The following is a 25,550-nucleotide window of genomic DNA, read 5'->3' as shown; positions in this document are numbered from 1 at the left end:
TATCTGGCTCATTTTCCTAGACAGCCAGCAGCTGAATATGGACCTCTATATTTCAAATCAAATAATGTTTCCAAGATATACTGAAATGGAGGTCATAAAACTACCATTTGATGGTTTGTGTTTTATAAAACTTGCTTGGAGCTGAAAGGTTGAATATGTAATCAAATTAAATTAAAAAGCAAAGAAAAGCAAAATAACCAGACAGGATGATGGGGTGTTCCAACTTAAACTTTACTGCTGCAGATCTTCAGTGGTAATCATTTGGCACCTTTCGCTCATGTTCTTTGATACATCCATTTCTCAGCTCAGTTTTCTCCAAATTCTCTGTCTGTGCAAGTGTCTCTCAGCACTTGGGCTTCTGAAATAATGTCACCCTCCAGGGCATGGAAAAGTGAAAATCCCAGGTGGGCCAGGGTATCCTAGATGTGAACAGAAATTCATTCCCAACAAATACCTGAGGTCCATAGGATCTCCAACACCTCATAGATTCCAATCTTCTTCTCTCATCCCAGGATGAGGTCTCCAATTAGGGTCTCCAGATGAAAAATATGCTTACTTGGGGCAACATAAGATCCTCTCAGGAGAAACACGTCCAATTCTCTACAAAGTGGAGATGAACAGGAGAAGTTACAGAGAAGAGCAACCAAAATGATAAAAGGGGATGGAACGGCTCTTCTATGAGGAAAAGCTTGAAGAAGTGACAGCTGAGGAGGGATATGATGGAGGTCTACAAAATCATGCACGCATGTTATAAAAATGGGTGGCCGCGTGCACAAGTCACCGGATTTTATAATCAGTGCATGCATGTGCGTACAGCGTGCGCAAGGGGGCGTGAACTTTTGCAATTTATGCGCAGCAACGCAATCTGGGCTTCTCTAGTTCCCTCCCAGTCCACTCCAATTAAGGAGCATACTGAGAGGGAACTTCCCTAACCCCCTGTCTACCCTTCCTTCCCCTATCCTCCCCACCCCCTAAAGCTATTCTACATTGCCTGATTTTTATTTAAATTTTATTACTTGCTGCTCCTTGGGAGCAGAAGTAATTTATGCGTGCTGGCCAGTTGGCAACGAGCACTTCCCTGGGACAGTGGCTAATGGCCGCTGTCCCGGCCAGCCTCCGTCCCGCCTTGCCCCACCCCACCCCTTTGAAGAAGCCCGGCACTTGTGTGCGTTTACTGGGTTTACACACGTGGCCGGGCACCTTTGAAAATTTGCCTGGTGCGCGCAAAGCCCTGCCACGCGTGTAAACCCCGGGATTTGCACGCGCAGGCCTTTTAAAATCTGCCCCTTTTCCTTTATTGCCCCAGCCCTTCCCCTTCAGTAAACCTGCAGATAGGGGAGGGGTAAGCCTGGAGCACACACATTGTAGGCAGCATGTAGTGAGAAAACTGCATCTGTCATTCTAGGACTTCGGACTCAGCTGAGAATAAAGTGACGGTGTTTAAGTTTGTGAGCTGTGACTTATAAGGGGATGGGAGTAAGGAAAGTTCTGGAATCGAGGAGGAGCAAAATGGTGATGGCAGAGAAAAATAGTGTGGATTAATAGGAAGAGAGTGGAACAGAGAAAGATGATGTGATGAGAGTGAAAGGGGTAGACTCAGGAATAATCTAAGGAAATACTTCTTTATAGACTGCATGGAGCAGTCTTGCAATGACGGTGGTAGAGACAAGGACAGTGTCTGAATTCAAGAAAGCATGGGACAAGTATAGGCGATCTCTGAGGGAGTGGTATGGATTGTATTGCTAAGCAGTTGATGTGGATAGACAGGCTAGAGAGGCTATCACATTACGCTTTCTATAATACACATTATTCCATCCTTTTGCCCTGCCTTCACTCCCCCTCCCCCCTCCGCAGCTCAGGGTGACCACAGCTCAAAAGATCACAGGTACATCCGTATGAGAAAAATGTTGGAAAAATATTACTTTGTGATTAATTTCAGTTTATTGACTTCTCTATAATGGTAAAACAAGATTCTTCTTTCTTATAGTAGTTATGCTACACCTAGTTCTGGAACTTGGAAGATGTACTGCATATCATCAGAACATAAGAAATGCCATATTGGGTCACACCACAGGTCCATGAAGCCCACCATCTTGTCTCTGACAGTGGCCAATAAGTCTACAAGGCTAGTAGTGGTTTATGGACTTTTCCTCCAGAAACTAAAATCTACCTGTGCTAACTGCTTTTGCCACATCCTCTGGCAACAAATTCTACAGTGTGTTGAGTGAAAAAATACTTTCTCCAATTTGTTTGAAAAGTGCCACCTATTAGTTCATTGAGTGTCCACTAGTCCTATTACTGCTGGAAATGTTAAATAATTATTCCCTATTTGCCAGTTCCAACCCACTCATGATTTTATAGAACCTCCCTGTTACAGAAAGTCAAGCAATACTTTTAGACCAGAGGAAGGCAACTCTTGTCCTCAAATGCTGCAAGCTGATCAATTCCAAGATATAAATATGGGAGCAATTATCAAAGAGCTTGCATAGCTGCAACAATCACGGTGCTGCTTTTACTGCATGCAATTTGTAGCTGCTGGGTAGTTTCTGATGGGAAATCAGATCTGCAATGGTAAGGGCATTAAAAGCACTGGGACTTTGCACCAGCTATTTGTATGGTCACCCGAGGGAAAAAAGGCGAAATAGTGCTTGTAAAAAAAAAAAAAGAATTACATCTGAAAATAACCAAGTACACGTGCTGCTTTACTCCTTCAACCTAAAGCCCTTCCTCTCGGTCCACACATAATCTTAGCCGCTGAGCAGAGGAGGGCAAATCACCTGGACCGGATGGTATATACCCCAGAGTTCTGAAGGAACTAAAAAATGAAATTTCAGACCTATTAGTAAAAATTTGTAACCTATCTTTAAAATCATCCATTGTACCTGAAGACTGGAGGATAGCATATGTAACCCCAATATTTAAAAAGGGCTCCAGGGGCGATCCAGTAAACTACAGACTGGTTAGCCTGACTTCAGTGCCAGGAAAAATAGTGGAACTTATTCTAAACATCAAAATCACAGAACATATAGAAAGACATGGTTTAATGGAACAAAGTCAGTATGGCTTTACCCAAGGCAAGTCTTGCCTCACAAATCTACTTCATTTTTTGAAGGAGTTAATAAACATGTGGATAAAGGTGAACAGGTAGATGTAGTATACTTGGATTTTCAGAAGGCGTTTGACAAAGTTCCTCATGAGAGGCTTCTAGGAAAAGTAAAAAGTCGTGGGATAGGTGGCGATGTCCTTTCGTGGATTGCAAACTGGCTAAAAAACAGGAAACAGAGAGTAGGATTAAATGGACAATTTTCTCAGTGGAAGGGAGTTGACAGTGGAGTGCCTCAGGGATCTGTATTGGGACCCTTACTTTTCAATATATTTATAAATGATCTGGAAAGAAATATGACAAGTGAGATAATCAAATTTGCAGATGACACAAAATTGTTCAGAGTAGTTAAATCACAAGCAGATTGTGATAAATTGCAGGAAGACCTTGTGAGACTGGAAAATTGGGCATCCAAATGGCAGATGAAATTTAATGTGGATAAGTGCAAGGTGAAAAAACAAAGGGGACTACCTTACACCGTGGAAAGACTTTTATTAGAAAAGCCCGACTCAAAATACAAGCTGAGTTTCGCCAAAAGGCTGCATCAGGGGCTAAAACAATCAAGAACAATAAATATTACCACAAACGCCTTTGCTACGTGGGACCACCTTCCGGTTTGTTTCATAAGTGCAAGGTGATGCATATAGGGAAAAATAACCCATGCTATAATTACACAATGTTAGGATCCATATTTGGTGCTACACCCAAGAAAGAGATCTAGGCGTCATAGTGGATAACACATTGAAATCGTCAGTTCAGTGTGCTGCGGCAGTCAAAAAAGCAAACAGAATGTTGGGAATTATTAGAAAGGGAATGGTGAATAAAACGGAAAATGTCATAATGCCTCTGTATCGCTCCATGGTGAGACCGCACCTTGAATACTGTGTACAATTCTGGTCGCCGCATCTCAAAAAAGATATAATTGCGATGGAGACGGTACAGAGAAGGGCTACCAAAATGATAAGGGGAATGGAACAGCTCCCCTATGAGGAAAGACTAAAGAGGTTAGGACTTTTCAGCTTGGAGAAGAGCGGCTGAGGGGGGATATGATAGAGATGTTTAAATTTATGAGAGGTCTAGAACGGGTAGATGTGAATCAGTTATTTACTCTTTCGGATAATAGAAAGACTAGGGGGCACTCCATGAAGTTAGCATGGGGCACATTTAAAACTAATCGGAGAAAGTTCTTTTTTACTCAACGCACAATTAAACTTTGGAATTTGTTGCCAGAGGATGTGGTTAGTGCAGTTAGTATAGCTGTGTTTAAAAATGGATTGGATAAGTTCTTGGAGAAGAAGTCCATTACCTGCTATTAAGTTCATTTAGAGAATAGCCACTGCCATTAGCAATGGTAACATGGAATAGACTTAGTTTTTGGGTACTTGCCAGGTTCTTATGGCCTGGATTGGCCAATGTTGGAAACAGGATGCTGGGCTTGATGGACCCTTGGTCTGACCCAGTATGGCATTTTCTTATGTTCTTAATGTCCAGACAGACCAATTTACCCTGGTAAATCACTACATACTCAGGCACGGGGCTGTTTTTTTTTTCAGGGGATACCAGCACCTTTTGCTCCACCTGCTTGTATTGCCCTGCACTCCCCCTCATAGAGGAGGTAAATAGTGCCGTCTTCGCTCCTTCCCTGACCTGTGTTCTCTGATACTGCTGCCTGGGCAGGGAAGCGGGGTAGAGTAGAGAACTGAGGCCTGGCCCCTGGGGAAATAGAGAAGGGATTCAGCCTGCTTGCTGGGAGGTGGGCAGTGAGAGACAGAGAGGACCTTTATAAGAGAAGCAAAGGGAAAAGTAGTAGCGAAGTGAATCGGAACCGGAATCGGTTCGGATTCCGATTCGGATTCACACCGTGGTTTTTTTTTCGTCCAGCCCGATTGCGGTTTTGTTTATCGACTGCGCCCGAGCCAATAAACAAAAAACCCATCCCGACCCTTTAAAACTAATCCCTTAGCTTCCCCCACCCTCCCAACCCCCCAAAAAACATTTTACAGGTACCTGGTGGTCCAGTGGGGGTCCCGGGAGCGATCTCCCGCTCTCGGGCCGTTGGCTGCCACTAATAAAAATGGCGCCGATGGCCCTTTGCCCTTACCATGTGACGGGGTATCCGTGCCATTGGCCGGCCCCTTGTACATGGTAGGAGCACTGAATGGCCCGCGCCATTGTGTGCCGTTTTTTCCCACCCTCCCCAAAAACGATAAGAGAACCCCTACGAACAATATCGTGGGGTTTTCCTATCGTTTTGGGGGAGCCCCCGATTTCTGACAATTTTGAAAATATCGTACGATATTTTCAATCGTCTGAAGCCCGATTCACATCCTTAAAAAGTAGTGTGAGTGAGGGGGTGGGGTGTGTTATGTTAGGGATGCCAGGCCCCTATCAACAGTCTTCTGTGTGTGTGTGTGTGTGTGTGTGGGAGGGATGTCTCATGTGGAGTCCACCAAGCCGCCATCGTTGTCCATTTGTGTGTGGGAGGGAGGTCTTATATGGAGTTGCTCAGCCCCCATCACTGTGGTGAGGCGGGAGGAGAGTGAATGCTATGTTAGAGTCCAAAATATCCAGACAACAGATACAAAACAAAAGCCTTTTCCTTTTGGTTTTGTGATTCTTCTCATATGTCAGCTTCCGGAATGTGGATGTGCAATATCTCTGACATCTTTACATTTTGCACAATACGGGAGGAAATGCATTTTTGTTTGTATTTCCCCATTGTTGCACTGCATGCCGAGTCTGGCTTTTTGGGATTTCCAGTTCAGTTTTTGTTTGCATATTTCTGTTTATAATTTGTGGTCACCTATTCTGTATTTGTTGAAAGTCTATTCATGTCCTGTCTGTGTGATCAAGGTGAGGTATTCTGCTAGTGTGTAGTAATCTGTAGCAATCCGGCTTGTTTGTTTTCCCAGTAAGAGGTGTGTTGGTGTTCTAGGGTCAGGTGTAATATTTGCAATGCTGTCATTTCAGAGGCTTTGCAGCTACTTACAGTAAGTTAGGCCCTGGGTGGTTGCCCCTTCCCATCCCACCCCCAAGGACCCTGCATATGACTACCAGCACCATTTTTTTCCAGGAAAGAAAAAACTGACTTTGAAAATTGTCCTCCACATGAAGAAATACAATTAAAACAATTACAATTCTTTTTCTGTTTGTAGATGAACAATGAATTTTTATCCAGATATTTTGCCCCATATGATGTTTGTTAAGCCTGTAAACTTTCAGGAAAAACTGTGTCTAAATTGCAGGCACAGGAAAGCAGCCTAGAGGACTGTCATTCCCAAATTAGTTTAACTATCACCAACAAACAATGCTCTAAACAACCTTTAAAGCAATAATCCAAACAATAAATATGGAAGGGGGAATACTTTCAAAGTGCTAGGATAGTGTGTCTGGTGTTGTGAATATCCGGGTTATAGTCACTATAGGGCCGAATCAATACAGTGCGCTCAGCCGAGCGCACTGTATTACCCGCAGTTGGACGCAGGTTGTATAGGCACTAACTAGGACGCAGGTTGTATAGACACTAACTAATCCCTGTATGCAATAAGGGGATTAGCGCCTCTACAACACACGTCCGACGTGGAATGAAATTAATAGCTCTCATCACATGCAAATGCATATGAATGAGGCTATTAGCTATTCACTCCCAATGCCAAAAAAAAAGTGTGTCTAGGATGCACATTTTAGCGATCAGAAATTAACTCCTGCCCGAGCAGGTGTTAATTGCTGAGTGCTCCTAAAACTAGTACAGAAAAGTAGAAAAAACTGCTTTTCTGTATTGCCTCCTACTTAATATCATTGGGATATTAAGTAGGAAGAACAACTCTTTAAAAAAAAAAAAAAGTAAAAAAAGCAGCACATCATTCGGGTGCAGGAAGCAGATGCTCAGTTCACAAGTGTCCGGTTCCTGAAACCCTGGCACATCCATAGGTTAGGAAAACAGATGCACTTAATATTAATTTATTCAGTCCTTCACTTATTGCCCATTGGTCCTTTTCACTGACATTTGTCAGTGAAAGGACCAATCTCCTTTCAGGACAGTCTTCTGAAAGGGGATTGGTCCTTTTACTTATATGTGACAGTGAATGGACCAATCGGCAATAAGTAAAGGAGCCCGTCACTTTAATATTGATTTATACACTCCGGTGCTGGTAGTCAGGTTGGGAGAATGGACTCTGAATTTATCAGCTTCCATTTTCCTAACCTGTGCATGTGCGCTGGTTAGGAAAACGGGCGCTGATAAAGTCAGCATCCGTTTTCTTAACCGGCGGACAGCCGCCGATAGTGGTCATCTCTCGGGCGCACGCTGACAAGGAGGCACTAGGGGCACGCAATCGCCCCTAGTGCCTCCTCCACAGTGCGAATCCTAATTTAAATATTGCATCGCACCACCAGGAGAGGTGCCTGAGGCGCTAGAGGAAAGCGGGCGCTGAACACTCAGTGCCCACTTTCAGCGCAACATTTTTGCATCGGCCCCTATATTAGGGTTATCCCCACTATATACACCAAGTTAGTAATGGAAAACCTTCCAATGGTGGAATTAAAATGTCTCTTGACCAGAGCTTGTTGCTCTTCATTGAATACTATTCATTGAGTGCCCTCTATATAACGAATCCAATGTTAGGAGTAAAGCACAACTGAAAACTTTCAGACAGCGTCTAGGTGCTCACAGAGACTAGTTGGCGGTGTTATGTTTGTTGACTGCCTATACCAACAAAGTGAAAATGTTGGAATCCTTCAAATACTGTACTAATCAAGGACAATCCAATGTTACAAGAAAATACTTCCCAATAAAAGAATTTCATTTTTATACTTTCCTATGAAACAAGTTGATATCTCCTTGGGACATGTTGCGGAGTTACTTTGTAGTTATCTTGAATAATTGCACCAGATTCATTGCAAGCCATCGTCAACAAATATTATCTGCCAAAATCTTTGCATCAGCTTGATCCTGGGGATGTGGCAATGGATGTCCTTTTTTCTCCCAACAATTTAAACATAAACTGAGATCTGGAGACATCACATGAGCAAACTATGAACAGAGACACTCTGATTGCATCCTTTGTGTTAGAGGTGCACTGGGATAGGATCCTTAAGCTTTTCTTTTGTAAACGTAATACCCTTTCTCATGGATCTAAAATTAATAATTTTCCAGACCTTTTTCCAGCTACCTTTATTCCAGTCATTTTATTTTATATTTTATTAGCAATTATCATTTTTTTAAATTAATTTTATTGTAATTTGCTCTGGATATGTATCATTGTTTTCTTTTTTATCTTACTGTTCTCCACTCTGGGTTTAGAAGAACATACATAAATTGAATGAATGAATGACTTAAACTACTAGAAATATATTTCTTTCTTTAGACCTTTGGGCAATTGCCTTTGGTACTTCATACTTTTAAAACACATTCCCTATTAAAAAAATAGACTTAAGTATGACAGGAACAGTTTTATTTTTACAGATCCTACAGGATAAATCGTCCAGTTCTTGGGCTTCTGAGACAGGGGATCCAGATGCACTAGCTCTCAATGGCCATGTGGTGAGCAATGTGCCTACATCAAGTAATTAATTAGTTGTGGCACTGTTGTCTTCTTATTTTTCTTTTTCCTCCCTCGTTCTTGTTTGCAGGCTTGTATACTCATATTGTAGATACAGGTTTTATTTAATCTGAATATTCCTTTATTTTTGTTCTATTTCTGGATATGTGGCATTTCTCTTATTTTTCTATACTGGATCTTGATTAAATAATAATAATGATGATGATAATAAAAGAAGCTAAATGTTGAAGGCCATCTCTCTCCAAACCCCGATATAAACAGCACCTTGTTTATCATTGTAAGGTAATTATCCTTCTAGATGAAAGAATCCATGCACTTATTTTACAATGAGTCCTTAATAAGCCTTTCTTACAGTGAGCTGCTGGCTGAAAAGATTCTTGCATCCCATTCTGAGCTCCAGGATTGCACCCTTCAAATAAAACCCTTAAACGGTTCTCTTTTTCATCGTCTCAACAGTAATTGCCATGGCATTTTACTCTTGTATTTCTTGTTCAACTTTTTTTTTTTGCAGGGGGAAGAGGAGTTATTATGAATAGTACTAAGTTGAGATGTTTGCAGCTCCATTGTTTTCTCTTTGTGAGACATTTGTAGGCAAAATAGCAGTTTGATAGGCGATGTATCATCTAGTTACTATAGAGAGGATACAAGTGAACATCAAATGAGCTTTACAAAGGCACAGTAATACATGGCAGCCTGTTGCATTCTTACTGTAGAAATAAAATAGGCTGGGCTCAAATTCAGAGGAGTGGAATAGTAATGGGTTGGAGTCCTGTTGTTGGCCGTTTGCTCATATCATATATGTTGACTCATTCTATATGAACTCTTCCTACCGAAATATAGTAGCGTAATGAGGAAATTGCCCGAGGTCTGACTGGTAAGCAGTAGCACTTGGTTCCTTGAGACAATCTGTTCGCCTTCTGTGGAGAGAGCACATGAAATTCTCTTCAAGTAATTGGATTTCCACTTGTGCTGCAACCTCTTTGCTCTCTGCAGTACATTTACAGCAGTGCCAGGCTTGCTGATTTTCTTGCAAGCTTAATAAAAGCAAAAGTAGGTGGCTTAGTGGGAACACTCATACAGCCGTCATCTGTATGGGGCATGTGAGTGCAGGACATGAATAGAAGCAACTTTTAATGCTGGACTCATGACTGAGCTTTTTTTTTTCTCTAATTCTTATTAACCTGTTTCCATGGGAAATCTTTCCAATAGACTAGGATAAAAGCTTTAATATATATATTTTTCAAAATAATGAAGATTTTTAAAAAATAATATTTATCAGGAGTCTGTGGTAAGAGGAAAATGAAATATAACAGTGTTAGTGCATGTTCCCATGTCATTAAAATACACACACACACACACACACACACACACACACTGACCATACACACACACTGTCCTTCCTCAGTACATTAACTATAGGGCATCATTGATATTTGCATGTTTAAAAGCTGCTCAAATCTTTCATCTGAATGAGTTGTCTGCTTCAAAATAAGTCTCATAGCAGACTATAAAAGCAGGACCCAGCTCACTGTTTCAAAAATGCTTTTAAGGATGCACTTATATCTAAGGAGCAGCTGCCCACTGACTCTGTTTTACTCTGCTTTCTCTCTTTCTCTCTCTTAATTTTAAGAATGATGCCAATAGAGAAAAACAACAGTGCAAATGAATGTGCAGTTGTCTACTCAGGTATGAGTGAACCATAAGCATATAAAGAGTCTGTTGTTGGTTTGCTGAGATGTTGTGTGTTGATGTGCCAGGAGAAAGCATGGTGCCAGTTTTTCCATTTGGATAGCTGTCTGCTTCTCCGAGATTTTCTGACATCTTTTTCCCCATGAGTCAGATCATTTTGTGTCAGAAATATGTCAAAGTGGAGTTTGCACTGCAGTTATTGATGCTTTATTTCTAGGTGGAACCTGTCGGCCTGCCTTTCAGTCAGGCTGAACTGCTGGCTAACCTGGAAGTACCGGTGCCAGTGGTGGGAGATGGAAAGAATCACTGGATCAGCTGCAGAGATTATGGAACCTGAGAGGTGCTAGAGTAATATGGCACCATGGAAAAGCAGCAGCAGCAGCAGCCCCAATCAGGACCAGCAGGCCAAGTAGCAGAATAACCAGGTCCTTGGGGCCACAGCAAGCCAACAGCCTCTTCAGCATCCCCAAGTGGAGCCTTTATGCAACTGGACTTGGGTTATAATTGTAAAAAGTCTCCCAAGGAATAGGACACCAGCCACACTGAAGATGAGTGTCAGGGACTGCCATGTAGACCCCATAGGAGATTGGAATTGTAGTCTGTGACCCCAGAAGGGACAAGGAAACATAGCTTTTTTTTCAAAAGCCAGTGAAAATGAAAGACATAAAGCCATTCAGGTCTAGTGAATTAAGATAAAAACAAACTTACAAACCATGTTAAAACTGGAAGAGGGATCACTTTGTTAGTGTCCTGATTATAACACTCATTCTTGAGATGCTGGAAGACATGGCATAGCAGCTATAGTACATCTGAGTTTTGTGCAATATCTGCTCTTTTCAAATAAGTATAGACTGTTAAAAGACTTACATATCCTGGCACAGAGTTTAAAAACATAGACGTAGGTTTTAAAAGGCCTGTGTGCGGCAAAACCAGGAGATACGCGCGTGACTCGGACGCATGTGGGCCGCGCGGATTTTAAAAGGCCCGCAGCCATGCGCATATCTCCTGGTACGCAGATAAAAAGATTTGGAAAGAAAGGGCTAGGACGTCGGCGTGGTCTGGGTGGGACATGGATGGGGCATGGGTGGGGCATGGGTGGAGTGGGACTTCACCATGCAGTCAGTTATGCGCACTAGCGCACACCGGGATCCCACAACTTCGTAACTTGCTTCTGCTATGGTCTGCGTGTAAGTAGGTAAATTAAAAAAAAAAAAAAGGGTAGTCACCAGGGTTTTAAGGGTCAGGGTTAGTAGGCTAAAAGGGAGGGTAGGGGATTTAGGAAGTTCTCTCTTTTACTGGGGTGAACTGGGAGGGAGCAAGGAAATAGGCCTAATGCGTCGCTGCGGGCATTTACTAAAATCACCCCTACCTATGCGCTCGAGATGGCATTTGCTCGTTCATTAGTACGTTGATATAAAATCATGCACGCATGTACGTGTGGGTAGCTGATTTTATAATATGTGTGCATAAATGTGCACGTTATAAAATTGGTGTGTCCATGTGTGCGCGCCGGCAAACGCATGCACCTGTGCACATGCATGTCACTTTGAAAGTTACCGCTGTATTGAAAAAGTTTTTTTTCCAATCACAATAGAATGCTTTTGTGACCTCCTGAGTTCTTTTCTTAGTCTTAATCATTTTTTCTTGATAAAACATTTTTCTTCAAAGAAAGATTACAAGCATGGAAATTTCCCATCATATGTATTTGTTGTGTGTGTAGAAATGTGTTTTTGGTTGGATTAATTGCCAGTACATCAAGTTTTTGTTTTTTGGTATAGGTACATAAGTAACAGAATTATGGTTGTGGAAGAAGATTTAGACTTACCTTCCACCTCCAATGTCTTTTTTTTTTTAAAACTCTGAATAGGGATGCATTACATCTGAGGTTAATCTTGACATATGATAAGAAATAGCTTAATTTTCTTCACCAATGGTTAACAGATCTAAGGAAAATTAAGCGAGAATCAGTAGAGTAGAAAACCAATGCTTTTTAGAATTAAAATTAGAATGATATGGTCATAGGGGACTACTGTCTGTCCAAACTTAGAAAAGGTTGTTAAAAAAGAATCAGGCTTATCATAATTAAATGAAACAGATAATTAACTGATTTAATTAAACCACAATCCAATGTTTGTATCGCACAATCCTTGATGATGACTTTATTGTGGGACTAAAATATGTTTAAATGTTTTTAAATTAATTTTTAACAGCATCTAAATTATAACACCGGGGTGAGCAGGTTCCTGAGCCCACCCCAGAATGAAACGTTTAACATCAACCAAACCTTGGATTGCCCCCCCCCCCCCAGTCCCACAGGAGGCTTTAGGTGAGCAACAGGGAACCAAAGAATGATATATCAGTCAAATGCTTCACACAGTACAAACTCTGGCAGTTAATCATTGATTGCGAGACTACGAATCCGATGTGGGAGAGATTGTAGATAGGCCTGCCAGACAGCAAGGAAGCATCGTCTACTATGCGGGGACCGACGGGAGGCCAGGCACTCCATGGACATCAGGGTATGCAGTTTCTCCACGCCCAAAAGGATGGGATGTCCGGGGATCTCCAAACTGAAAGGATCACCTTTTTCCCTACGAGACAAGCTTTACGCAAAAGCATGCGTGAACCAGGATCTCGGATCCGAATTGGGCAGATACACCCAAATAACAACCATAAGGGAGTCACTGGGAAAGCGACATCTAACAAGTCAGCCATATATTCTGCCACGCGGCGCCAGAAGTGCAGTATGGGAGGGCAGGACCAAAATATGTGGGATAAAGTCCCATTGACATGACCGCAGCAGGTACAAGCCGCCGACTCGGCTATAGTTAAATGAAAAGCCATCTGAAGCGACACATACGCCCGACTTAAGAATTTGAATTGTAATTCTCTGTAATACATATTAACTGAGATCCTGGTTATGCGCCGGAAGCAGACCTTTGAAATGTTCTGAGTAACAACAAAGTCACCATCCCTATTCCATCGCACTTCTAGTGTGGAGCACTCATCCCCCACCGATAGTTTCCACAGATATTTATAATAAGTCGACAAGGATGGGGCCTTAGCCTTTTCAAAGTGAAATACCTGATCCAGAGTATGAAACACCAAAGGGTCTTTATTAGCATCTGGGATTGTCCTTATATAATGTCTAATTTGTAAATACGGGAAGGTGTGCATGGTCCCTACTCCATATGTCACCTGGAATTCTTTAAAGGATATAATCGCTCCATCTCGCATGAGCAAATGACCCAAATGGGTAACACCCCTGGATTCCCAGACCCGAAAACTTGAGGACTGCGTGCCTGGTGTGAATTCGGCATTCCCCGTTACTGGAAGAAAATAGGCACACATGGCAGATATCTTTAATAATTTCGTCACCCATTTCCATGTCAACCGAAGTGGTCATACAAGAGCAGTATGCTTAAGAAAGGACGAGAGATAGGCAGGGCTGGACTGGAGCATGTAGACAGGGGCCACAGGCACCATTACTGCTCCATCTGAGTATAGCGGAGTATAAACCGGCTTATCGGTCAGCCAATCCCTAATAATCCGTAAGTTACATGCCAAATTATAAGCTGCCATATCCGGCACTCCGAGACCCCCTCTTCCCCAACTGGCCTTCAACCAGGATAATGGGAGGTGAGCTTTCCCACCCTTCCAAATAAACCGCTGAAGCGTGCTATCAAGCCTACAAAGATCCCCTTTTTTAGTATAACTGGCAGATGTTGAAGTATGTAAAACCATTTGGGTAAAATGGTCATTTTGAATAAATTTATCCGGCCACTTAAGGAAACGGGCAGGTTACACCAGTTGGTCAGACTGTCCTTCGTGCTTTGCAATAATCGGGGAATATTTGCCTGATATACAAGGGCTGGATCTGCCGGTAGATTTACCCCCAGGTAACATATATGATCTGTAGCCCATCATAATGGAAAGGGATCTGACCAATTAGCGGGCAGAGTGGATGGGTAGGCTTGCACAGAGGATTTAGACTCATTTAGCCGTAGTCCAGAAAATTCGCCAAATGTCCCCATTAAACTTAGCAGAGACACCAGAGATGCCGGAGGGTCTGTGAGAAAAACTAACAAGTCGTTTGCGAAGGCTACTCCTTTAAAGATACGTGAGTCAAACCGTATACCCCGAATCTTTGGACATTGATGAATAGTCAGTAAGAGAGGCTCCAGTTTATTTATTATTTATTTATTTATTTATTTAACAGCTTTTCTATACCGACATTAAAATACACATCATATCGGTTTACATAATAACAAAAGGTAGAAAATACAAATAACAGGGGGAGGGGAGGGGGAGAACTAAGAACAGGGGGTCGGAAGGGATGACCCTAAACTTAGATAGAAAGGAGAGAAGGCGAGAGGAACTGTAACAAGGCTAATTAAAGGTGTAAGAGTACATAATATACAAATGGAGCCAGAGATCGGTGTGAGGTGGAAGCAATTATACAAAATATACAAAATATAAAAGGGGTTGTGAATGTTACCGGGGGATCAGTGGAAATGTCGAGGGGTCAAGAATGTTAATCCGGGAAGGCTTGATGAAAGAGCCATGTTTTTAACTGTTTTCTAAATTTGAAGGTTGGGCGGTAGATCATTCCAGAGCTTAGGGCTGGCAATTGAGAAGGCGCGATTCCTGGTAGCCGAGAGGCGGGCTTTCTTGAGAGAGGGAACTAGAAGAGTACATTTATGAATTGTTCTGGTTGGGCGTGAGGATTGTGTGGGTTGGAGGGGTTCATTAAGCCAGGAGGAGTTGTGGTTGTAGATAACTTTGTGTATAATGGTGATGGTTTTGAACAAGATGCGGGAGGAGATAGGGAGCCAGTGAAGGTTTTTGAGGATAGGGGTAATATGATCTGATTTGCGAGTATTGCTAATGATCCTTGCTGTGGCATTTTGCAGTATCTGGAGGGGTCTGATAGAGGAGGAAGGAAGGCCAAGATACAGGGAGTTGCAGTGATCTAGCTTAGATGTTAATGTGGCTTGTATGACAGTTTTGAGGTCATGAGTGTGGAGAAGGGGCTTGAGCTTTTTTAGGACCATGAGTTTGTAAAAACCTCCCATAATAACCGAGATGATGTGGTTTTTGAGGTTCAGTTGAGGGTCGAGAGGATCGCAACCCTCCATAAAATAAATAATAAAGGTGAGAGTGGACATCCCTGTCAGACATCCCTGTCGTGTTCCCTGTGCCACCTCAAAGGGTTCTGATCGCACACCGTTTGCAAGAATGGCAGCGTGGGGGTCTGTGTATAATAATCTCACCACCTGGAGAAAAAATCCGGTAAACCCCATTTGTTCCAAAATAGAAAATAAGTAAGTCCACTCTACCCTATTAAACGCCTTTTCGGCATCAAAGCTGATGACCAGATACGGAGTATCCATCTGTCTACCCATTGTCATGGCAGTCAATACTCGGCGAATATTGGCCAAAGCATAGCGCTGCCGAACAAATCCCACTTGATGTTCTCCAACAAGAGTGGGTAAAATATTTGCCAGGCGATCTGCCAATATTTTAGCCAATAGCTTATGGTCCAGGTTTAGCAAAGAAATCAGGCGATAGGACTCGGGCGCAAGAGGGTCTTTGCCCACCTTAGGGATTAGCGTAATTAGGGCCAAATTTTCATGGGATGGAAAGGCGCCACGAGCGATCAGTTCCGAAAAGCCCGCCGCCAAAGAACCGGATATCAGGTCCCCTAAAAGTTTAAAAAACTCTGCAGTACAGCCGTCGAGTCCCGGGGCCTTAAAATATTTCACACGATTGATAGCCAAACGAACCTCTTGTTCTGTAATGGGCTGATTAAGCATTTCCTGTTGGGTTCTAGTCAGACAGGGGAGGTGTAGATCAGAGCAAAATCGTGCACTCGCCACCCCATTCCCACCTGTCGTCGTGTACAGAAGAGAATAAAAATCCCGAAACCTTTCAAAATGGAAGGGGTATCCCGGGCCACCATAGTGGGTGATATTCACAGTGCTGGGATAAATCTATTCATCCTAGCAGACTGAATCAAGTTAGCCATCAGGCGTCCCGTTTTATTACTATATTGATAAAGTTGGTACTGATAATAGAGATGGCTTTTCTTTGGCCGCTGATGGACAAGGGAATTGAGAGCCGATTGCAATGATTGATAAGCAACCCTTGCTTCCTTACTCTCGGCCGCCGCCATATGTATGCGGGCTTTTCACAACTGGCCACTCAACGTCAGAATGCGTTTATCTAAAACCTTGTGGCGATGTGAAACATATGATATAATATCTCCTCGTAAAACCGCGTTTGCAGTATACCAAAGCAGAGCCGGCTGGATTTCAGGATTCTGGTTAAACAACTGAAATTCAGTCCACTTGGCGCGAAGATATGCCCGGAATTTCTGGTCTGTGGCTAAGAAATAGGGGTACCGCCAAAGCTTAGTGGTAGGCGGAGAGCCAGAAAATTGGAAGTCCAGCCATATGGGGGCGTGGTCGGATATGACAATATTATCAATGCCCGCATCTTTAATAAGAGGGAACGCTCAAGTGCTAATAAGAAAATAGTCTAACCGTGAGAAAGTGGCGTGAGCGCGGGACACATGAGTAAAATCGCGATCCATTGGGTTTAAAAGCGCCATGCGTCTAGCAAATGATGCGAGGTTTCCAAAAATTGAGGACCCCGTCCCATGCCCCGATCTCATCTACGCGATGTCGATGCATCTAAAGCTGCGTCACAGACAGTGTTAAAGTCTCATTGAGAAAGGGGAGTCTCATTGAGAAAGGGGAGTTTCATTGAGAAAGGGGAGTAAATGAGAGTAAAGTGTCCTGAAAAAACTAGGGTTATACGTATTAGGGGCATATACATTGCAAAGCACCACAGTCTGACCATATAATTCAGTAACCAGAATGAGGTATCTGCCCTGTGAGTCCACAATTTCCCTATTGATTTTGATTCGGAGTCTCTTATATATTAGAATTGCCACTCCCGCTGATTTTGAGGAAGCCGAGGCACACCTCACCTCCCCCACCCAGTCCCAGAGCAATTTAGCATGTTCAACGGCAGTAAGGTGTGTCTCTTGTAAATATGCCACTAAAGCCGATTTTCTCTTCAGCAGGGAAAGTATCTTGGAGTGCTTAATAGGGGAATGTATCCCACAAACATTCCAAGAAACAAAACGTGTGTGACTACTCAACCTGAAGTACTAAAGAATGGTTAATCTGTTCGGTCTTCAATAATTGCCAGGCGAGAGCCCTCCCAGCCAAGGCTCCCCCCCTCAATTTCCCTCTCTCAGGACCCTGGTGCTCAAGAAAAAGAAGGAACCACTTGACATGCACTTTCACCCATTGCCGCCATGTGACCCCCCTCCCTATCTCCATCCCCACCTTCCCCCACTCCCCATCCCCTCCTTCCCCCTGCCCTCCCCCCACCTCCACCCCTCCATCCTTCCCCTTCCCCCCAAGTCACCTAAATTAGGTCCTCCTAGAACCCCCAACCACCAACCCTTCATGACTTCCAGAAGGGAAGTAGCGAGATCACGTGTAGATGTGCCCCTGAACCCACCCCACCCCCTTCCCCCCCCGCTCTGGCTAATGAGATTAGAACCAAAGACAATGAAGAGAATATAGCATCTTTAACTATCTCCCATCGAACACAAGCAAAGGATCTCTTCCCCCATAGTGTTAGCGCCCAGAAAGCCCCATACAACAGTAATGAAGAAGCTAATCCGGTGCTTCTGGGCTTCCACCATAGGTCCATAGAGTATCCAAGCACATGAGTACAGCAGGGCTGACCTCGATGGGAGCCCCTGAAATAGTCTTAGCATTACCAGTGCAGTTACGAGCTCAAAAAGCGGGTGTCCAGATCTTTGAAGATGCGCAACAGAAAGGGGGCCCCAGTCTTTGCCAGAGAGATAATCCCCCACAGCCCAGGTTCCCAAATACTGGAGTAATAGATCCAGGCAGCAGAGAAAAAAATTCCAACAGATAGGGGAAATTCCCATGTTCTACATAGGCAAAGTCCATGTCAAACCTGGGTTATGGGTTTAATGAAAACAGAGTAAAACTTCAAACCACAAAGATCAGAATCACGATGCTAGTGCCAAGAATAAAGAATCCCCATGTCCCATGGTGATCCAATTTTCTGTGAAAAACAGGAGAACTATTGGGCTTTCAGCAGAGTGGCTAACACTGGATTTAGGAAACATCAGCTATCAGGAACAATGGAGTCCACAAAAGCTTTCGCGAGGTCCACAGAGTCAAAGTTGTGGATTTTATCAGCTTGCCAAATCCGCAGGCGTGCAGGATAGATCAAGGCAAATTTAATACCGCGATTGTGCAGGGACAAGCAGATGGTGGAAAACCCCTGGTGTGCCTCCGTTACCGAGGCTGAGAAATCCTGAAAGATCCGGAAGGAGTGTGACTGATAAAGGAGCTCCGACCGCGATCGGGAGGCCCTCCAAATCTCTGCCTTGTGAGCAGAGTTTAGGATTTTCACGATGATCAGCTGTGGACATCCTGAGTTTAAAGCTCGCCCCCCCCCAGCCGGTGTGCCCGCTCCACCACCAACTTGCCTTGTAAGTGCGGTAGGTCTAGAATGTCTGGGAGCCAAGATTCTAAAAGGGCGCACAGCGTGCACTCCTCAATATGCTCGGGGAAGCCCAGAAAGTACAAGTTATCGGGTCGGGCTCGATTTTCCAAATCGTCCACTTTCACTTGAAGTGCCTGCAGTGCCTTGTCGCGTCGGCCATCTTTGTTCTGTTGGCATACACGGTATCCTCGAGCTCCAAGATCCTCGCCTCCACCATATCTAGCCGCGGAGGCAGGGTGGCCAGAGAGTCATGGACTTCCCCCAGCTGAGCTGTGAGTAGTGACCATTTTTCATCCAGTGCCTCGTGTATTGCATCTTTGATATCTGCTAGGGTAAGCAGCATGGTGGAAGTGGGGCGACTCACTATCCGACACGGTCGCCATCATGGTTTCTGGAGCCCTCAATCTATCTTTTTCTTTTTTGCCACTCTTGGTTGTCATTGACAGCGATACTTTACTCCTAACATGAGCCGTGGACATTGGCTCTGTCCTTCATGGTGTTCAGCTCGAAAACCTGGTCTAAACGCGCTTCGATGGCACGCGATGGGTGAGGCGGGTCAGGAGCTAGAAAGAAACATAGCTTCCCAGCTACCACATCACGTGATCTCCTGTGGGACTAAAATATTAAATTGAGGATTAGTTAAAAGATTCAATTTTCTGTTTGATTTATTTTTGGTGTGTCTGAATTTTTTTCATATGTGTGTATGGTTTGCTCATTGGATTCCAGTGCAGATGCATTCCAGCAGTAACACTCTTCTCCTATTTCCAGGCTTATTTTATGTATTGGTTCATTGACATGGCCATCCCTTTAATCTACAACTGAGGGGCAATAGTCCAACTGAGTGCAGGAAATAGGTCATATTGTTTATCTCTCTCTCTCTCTCTCTCTCTCTCTGTATATATTTATCTATTCATTCATATATTCATGCAGACTTCCTGTTTCATTTGTTTCTCAGTTTTGTTTTATTCTTTACATTTGATTACAAATGATTTTAGCTGTATACTGCCTAGAACTTTGGTCTTAGGCAGCCTATATATATTTAAAAAAAATAAATGAATATATATTTTTGTCCTGCAGCTAAGGTATAGCTGCATGAAAAACTAGGAGATAAGGATGAGGAGGGTCTGTTTCCTCTCCTCAGGGCCGATTTGACCATTAAGGCAGCATTGGGAGCTGTCTAGAGCATCAAACTGTAAATGGTAACAAAAACACACCCATCTCGCATGCTGCATTGCTAAGCTAGCTGACTCAGTTATCATCTCTGCCACCTCCTTCCTGACCATCCCCACTGCCCCATTGCAGCCCTCCTCACCAGCTCATTGCTGCTGAGCTGGGTGGTCTTAGGTCAAGTTGCATAAGTGTCTTTTGATTGCAAAGACTTGACACCATTACTGTGTGCTAATAGACCCTGTAGCATGATGGTCCACTTTTTTCCCCTCCTTGGAAGCATGCCCAGCAGTGGGAAAAAGTGAGGCCTTGATGCCATAAGGACGTTTTTGTGTTCATTGGTGACACCCAGTTGCATATTTATGTAACCTGATCCAGATTCATCCACTATGGCAGAGCTGACCAGGTGCAGAGTGAGTGTTGGATAGAATTGTAAGAGGGGGCTGAGGTGCTCGTTGGCTGGCAGAGGAGAAAGCAGAGGGCCAGCAGGAAGAGAGCATGGGTCAGCAGAAGAGGAGGCTGAAACCTACATGGAGGAGCAGTGGTGAAAAGGCCTGGCAGGGTGTGCTAGCAGGGGAGGCCAAGGTCTGGAAGGAGGTGGGGGTTGAGGTATGAGAAAGATGGAAATAAGGAGAGAAGCTGAGGTCAATTGGAAAGAGTAGTAGTTCCTGGAGGGAGGAGGTTGTGGTGGAGAGATTGGAGGCCTAGGTGGGTTGGTAAAATTTGAAGCCATGTAGGAAAGCCAGGTACTTTGCATCAGTCCTGCCTCTCCTCAACCCTATCCCACTCTGGTACCTTAGCAGCCCTACTGTAGATCCACAGTTCCTTCTGTCAGACAGAGGCTCTTTGAGGAGTTCTGGGGACAGATTTTGACTGATGCTTCTGGAGTTCTTTTCTAATGGGGGAAGGGGGGAAGAAAACATCTTTCAAGGCTGCTAGGCATGTAAAATGTCTTCTAGTGGCTCTCGGGACAAATAAACATAATTCCACACAGGCTGGAGTTGTCCAGAAAACAAATCCTTTTCCTAAGATAAGCTGTACACTTGCATCTGGTGCAATCCATATTGAAAGGAAAGCTCCGAACACAATTCATAGCCAGTAGATACACAATAACTGAAATCCTTTGCCCTAGAGAATCCTTTCCTTCAAAACTCCTTCATCTTTAGAGATGATCCTACCCTGGGACTCTCCCTGCATTGGTACCTGCTTGAAAATGTGTACACCTCTGTACACTAGTAGATGAGACTGGGCAATCCTCCTCAACAGTTACAAGCAATCTCCGACTGACTTCCTTCCTAAAGAGGAACTCAAAGCTTGGTTTCCATTTCTGGCAGTTCTTCCTCTGACTCTGTACCCCATTACTTTTGGGCAGTAGGGATGTGAATCGTTTTTTGACGATTTAAAATATCGTCCGATATATTTTAAATCGTCAAAAATCATTAGAGGCGATTATATAATAGGAATTCCCCCGATTTATCGTCAAAAATCGTAAATCGGGGGAAGGGGGAGGGGAAGGGGGAGGGCGGGAAAACCGGCACACTAAAAGAACCCTAAAACCCACCCCGACCCTTTAAAATAAATCCCCCACCCTCCCGAACCCTCCCAAAATGTCTTAAATTACCTGGGGTCCAGTGGGGGGGTCCCGGTGTGATGTTCCACTCTCGGGCCATGGGTGCATTTGATAGAAATGGTGCCGGCGCTACCTTTGCCTGAGTTGCAAAATGGTGCCGCCCGTATGGCGATATTGCCGTACTGCAAAATGGCGCCGGCCATATGGCCAGCACCATTTTGCATTACGGCAACACGATTCGAGTGCAGGAGGTCATTCCCGGACCCCCGCTGGACTTTTGGCAAGTCTTGTGGGGGTCAGGAGGCCCCCCCAAGCTGGCCAAAAGTCCCTGGGGGTCCAGTGGGTGTCCAGGAGTGATCTCCTACGCTCGCGACGTCGGGGGACAGGAACCAAAATGGCGCCGGCGCTACCTTTGCCCTGTCATATGACAGGGCAAAGGTAGCACCGGCGCCATTTCTATCAAATGCACCCATGGCCCGAGAGTGGAAGATCACACCGGGACCCCCCCACTGGACCCCAGGTAATTTAAGACATTTTGGGGGGGTTCGGGAGGGTGGGGGTTTTATTTTAAAGGGTCGGGGTGGGTTTTAGAGTTGTTTTAGTGTGCCGGTTTTCCCGCCCTCCCCCGATTTACGATTTACACGATATTTAAAAAAACAAAACTGCGACAATCCGATTCCCTCCCCCCCCCAGCCGAAATCGATCGTTAAGATGATCAATCACACGATTCACATCTCTATTGGGCAGTGACTCTCCTGCTACGGTGGCTAAGGTGGCTGTTAGGATATGGGGTTTCTGGTGTTACTCTGGGAGCCACTAAATCCACAAAAGAGAGGCTGTGAGAGGAAAGCTTTGCTCTCCTTCCTGTTGGGTGTTCCAAAACCAGGAAACAAGGGACTGAAACCCATCCGACCAGTCTCCCAGGGGCAGAGGGGGAAGGCAGAGTCTTTGAAAGTATAATACTCAGAAACATTGAATGTAAACTTAAAGGAAACAGTTTGTTTAACAGTTTGTCTACCAGGAAAATAACATAAGTCAGTAGTTTCAAGTTTACAAAAGAAACATTTAAGGCAGAAAGTATTATTTGACAATAGAAAATCATATTAAAGAACTCTTTTGTTTCCTATATCACTTTCCCCTTAGGATTTCTTATTCCTTGTCTGGTATTGGTACCTGCTAATAGGGAACTCTTTTTCAGGTAAGTATAATTGAAATATTATGTGTTAACTCAATACCTTATTCTGTCACTGGTATAAATATATATATATATATATATATATATATATATATATATATATATATGTGTGTGTGTGTGTGAGACTCTTTCCAAAGTTAGTTACAAAAGAAAATGATCCTTTCAAAAGTTTCTTTCCTCAGGTGTTCAAGCTGACCCTCAGGTGTGATGCAATAAAGAAGATAAATATGTTTGATGGTTTTAATTTTTCTCTTTAATGTTCTCTTTGCTTCACTAAGAAAAAAGATACCAGTAGTAGCACAATTTCCTTATTTTCACTCCTATGCAGTGTATATATGTAGCTTTCCTCAATTTATTACTATATTGTGTTGTCCAACAATTTTGTGGTGCACGATGCTGCAAGTGTTTGAAATCCTACCTATCTTTAAATAGATCAAAGCATGGGATCCCTGAATACACTATCCATGACCCCTACTTCTGAAAATGTGTTTAGAGAATGTTTCTAAATGTGGTGTCTTTAACGTCTTATTGAACTGGTCTAACTTGGTGTGTAAAATAAAGGATAATCAGTACCACCCTAAACTCACTGAAAGAGGGGACATGATTTGGTTCCGGTTGGTTCAACAATCTCTTCATACACACACTGCCACACCCAGAGCTCTTAAGTGAAAAACAGCTTAAACTTACTTATAGCTCTTCTCCTCTGATATATTACTATTCTCAGAGGTTTTAAATTAAAGCTGGCCCAGAAATATCTAGTTCTGTTTCATATGAAACACTGAATGGTCACTTAAATTGCACTCTCAGACCAGAATCTGAGTGAGGTACCTGCGCTGTAGAACTTCAGCAGCCTATTAACTTTCATGTTCCATCAATTTATGTAGCAAAAGTTCACAGTGAGGTCAGTCAGAAAAGTTTATTTACACTAGTTAACAATAAAAAGAATATTAACACGATGTTTTCATTCACATCAATTTCTCATATTCAGTAAATTTTCTCACTACAGTCTAACTGAACTAAGCCAATGAAAATCTCTGTGTCTTGGCTGTAATTTTAAGTAATTGACTTTTACTATACTTATGAAGTCACAATTCTTACCTGAATTGCTCTAATATGAACAAAAATTTTAAATCACAATCTCATTCCTTCCTTTCAGTCACACACTCTCTCCTTTGAGTATATTAACAATTCCCTCTGGATTTCAACCTTTCAGACAAACAAATGGGCCCTATAAAAGGAGCCAGCAATGATCTGCCCTTCTCTCTCTGTCTCCATGTGCAAAACCTCTCCTGCTTGTGGGGACTAATCATTAGTATTCTTTCAGCATGGAGCTCCCAGAAGCCTTAGCTTTGGCAGGACTGACATAGCAAGCTGACAGTCAGAATCTTCAGTCTTGCTCTTCCTGCTAAAGTCATTCTGCTTCAGTCCCACTCTTGTAACTGGACGTGAAGACAGAAAAAAAACTTCACAACTGATTCTCCCCACCTCCCCTGAGGCTTCTAAGTCCACCGGAGGTGTTATTTTCCTGCCAGCACTGATAACAAAATGATTTTTGTTTGTTTTTTTATTCCCTGAAGCCTGTCACTTAGATAATCTTGTGCACAGCTTCAGGTTCTTTACTTTGAGTCACAATAGTCCCTCCCCCCAGGCAGATAAAGATCCAGAGAGGAAAGAAAGCAAGCTACATCCCAGCAAAGCTTTCTACAGCCTCAGAACTCAGGTCAGAAAAAAACAAAAACAAATGTATTTACCCTCTTATGGTATTTTTAACTCCTGGTTACAACTCCAACCAGAAGTCCATTCTTATACACTAGGAGTATGGGGGTCTAAATCCCCTTTCACCACACTGTGCCCCTAGATCTTTTCACATTCTTTGAGAATCCAAAGACTCTCAAATACTAGGTGGCTGAGTGCTCTTCCCTTGAGCTTTAACTCAATCCTAGGACAGGAGATGGACAAGAAGAATATGAGGAAAGTTTTAAGGAAACATTCATTGGAAGACACCTCCCGTTGGGGAGTGTCTGAAAACCACTGCCTCCTAGAGATGTGAATTGTGTGCCAGATCGTCTTAATGATCAGATTCGGCTGGGGGGGGGGGGGGGGGGGGGGAATCTGATCGTTAAGATATGTGAATTGGAATCGTTTCTGATTCCAATTCACATCGCTAATTTTTTTTTTAGGGAGGCCCGCGCCGCTAAAAAAACCCAACCCACCCGACCCTTTAAATCGATCCCACCCTCCCAACCCCCCAAAACCTTTTTAAATTACCTGGTGGTCCAGGGGGGCCTCGGGGAGAGGAGAGATCCAGGGGGGCCGGATGAGTAAGGCTGGCCGGCGCCATCTTTAAAGATGGCGCCGGCCATCCTTACTCATCCGTTCATCCAGTGCTCCTACCATGTGACAGGGGCCGGCCAATGGCACGGACACCCTGTCACATGGTAAGGGCAAAGGGGCATTGGCGCCATTTTTTTTTAGAACAGCTGATGCCTGGGAACGGGAAATCTCTCCCCGAGGCCCCCCTGGACCACCAGGTAATTTTAAAAGGTTTGGGGGGGGGGGGTCGGGAGGGTGGGGTCAATTTAAAGGGTCGGGTGGGTTGTTTTTTTTAGCAGCGCGGGCCTCCCTAAAAAAAAAGGGTCGGGAGGGTGGGGGGTCGATTTAAAGGGTCGGGTGCGTTTTTTTTTTTAGCGGCGCGGGCCTCCC

General features: G+C 43.7%; 1 long non-coding RNA gene across 1 annotated transcript; it reads right to left on the bottom strand.

Annotated features, from left to right (window-relative positions):
• Positions 1 to 274: 274 nt before the first annotated feature.
• On the bottom strand, positions 275 to 24,007 carry LOC115091514. Its single transcript, XR_003856741.1, has 3 exons — positions 23,946 to 24,007; positions 12,179 to 12,296; positions 275 to 600 (listed from the first exon to the last, which is right to left on the bottom strand). It is a non-coding gene; the product is annotated as an uncharacterized LOC115091514 (long non-coding RNA).
• Positions 24,008 to 25,550: the final 1,543 nt, after the last annotated feature.

This window comes from Rhinatrema bivittatum, chromosome 5 (genome assembly GCF_901001135.1).
Source record: "Rhinatrema bivittatum chromosome 5, aRhiBiv1.1, whole genome shotgun sequence".
In the NCBI taxonomy this organism is placed as follows: Eukaryota; Metazoa; Chordata; class Amphibia; order Gymnophiona; family Rhinatrematidae; genus Rhinatrema; species Rhinatrema bivittatum.
This window is presented reverse-complemented; position numbering and strand designations above follow the sequence as displayed.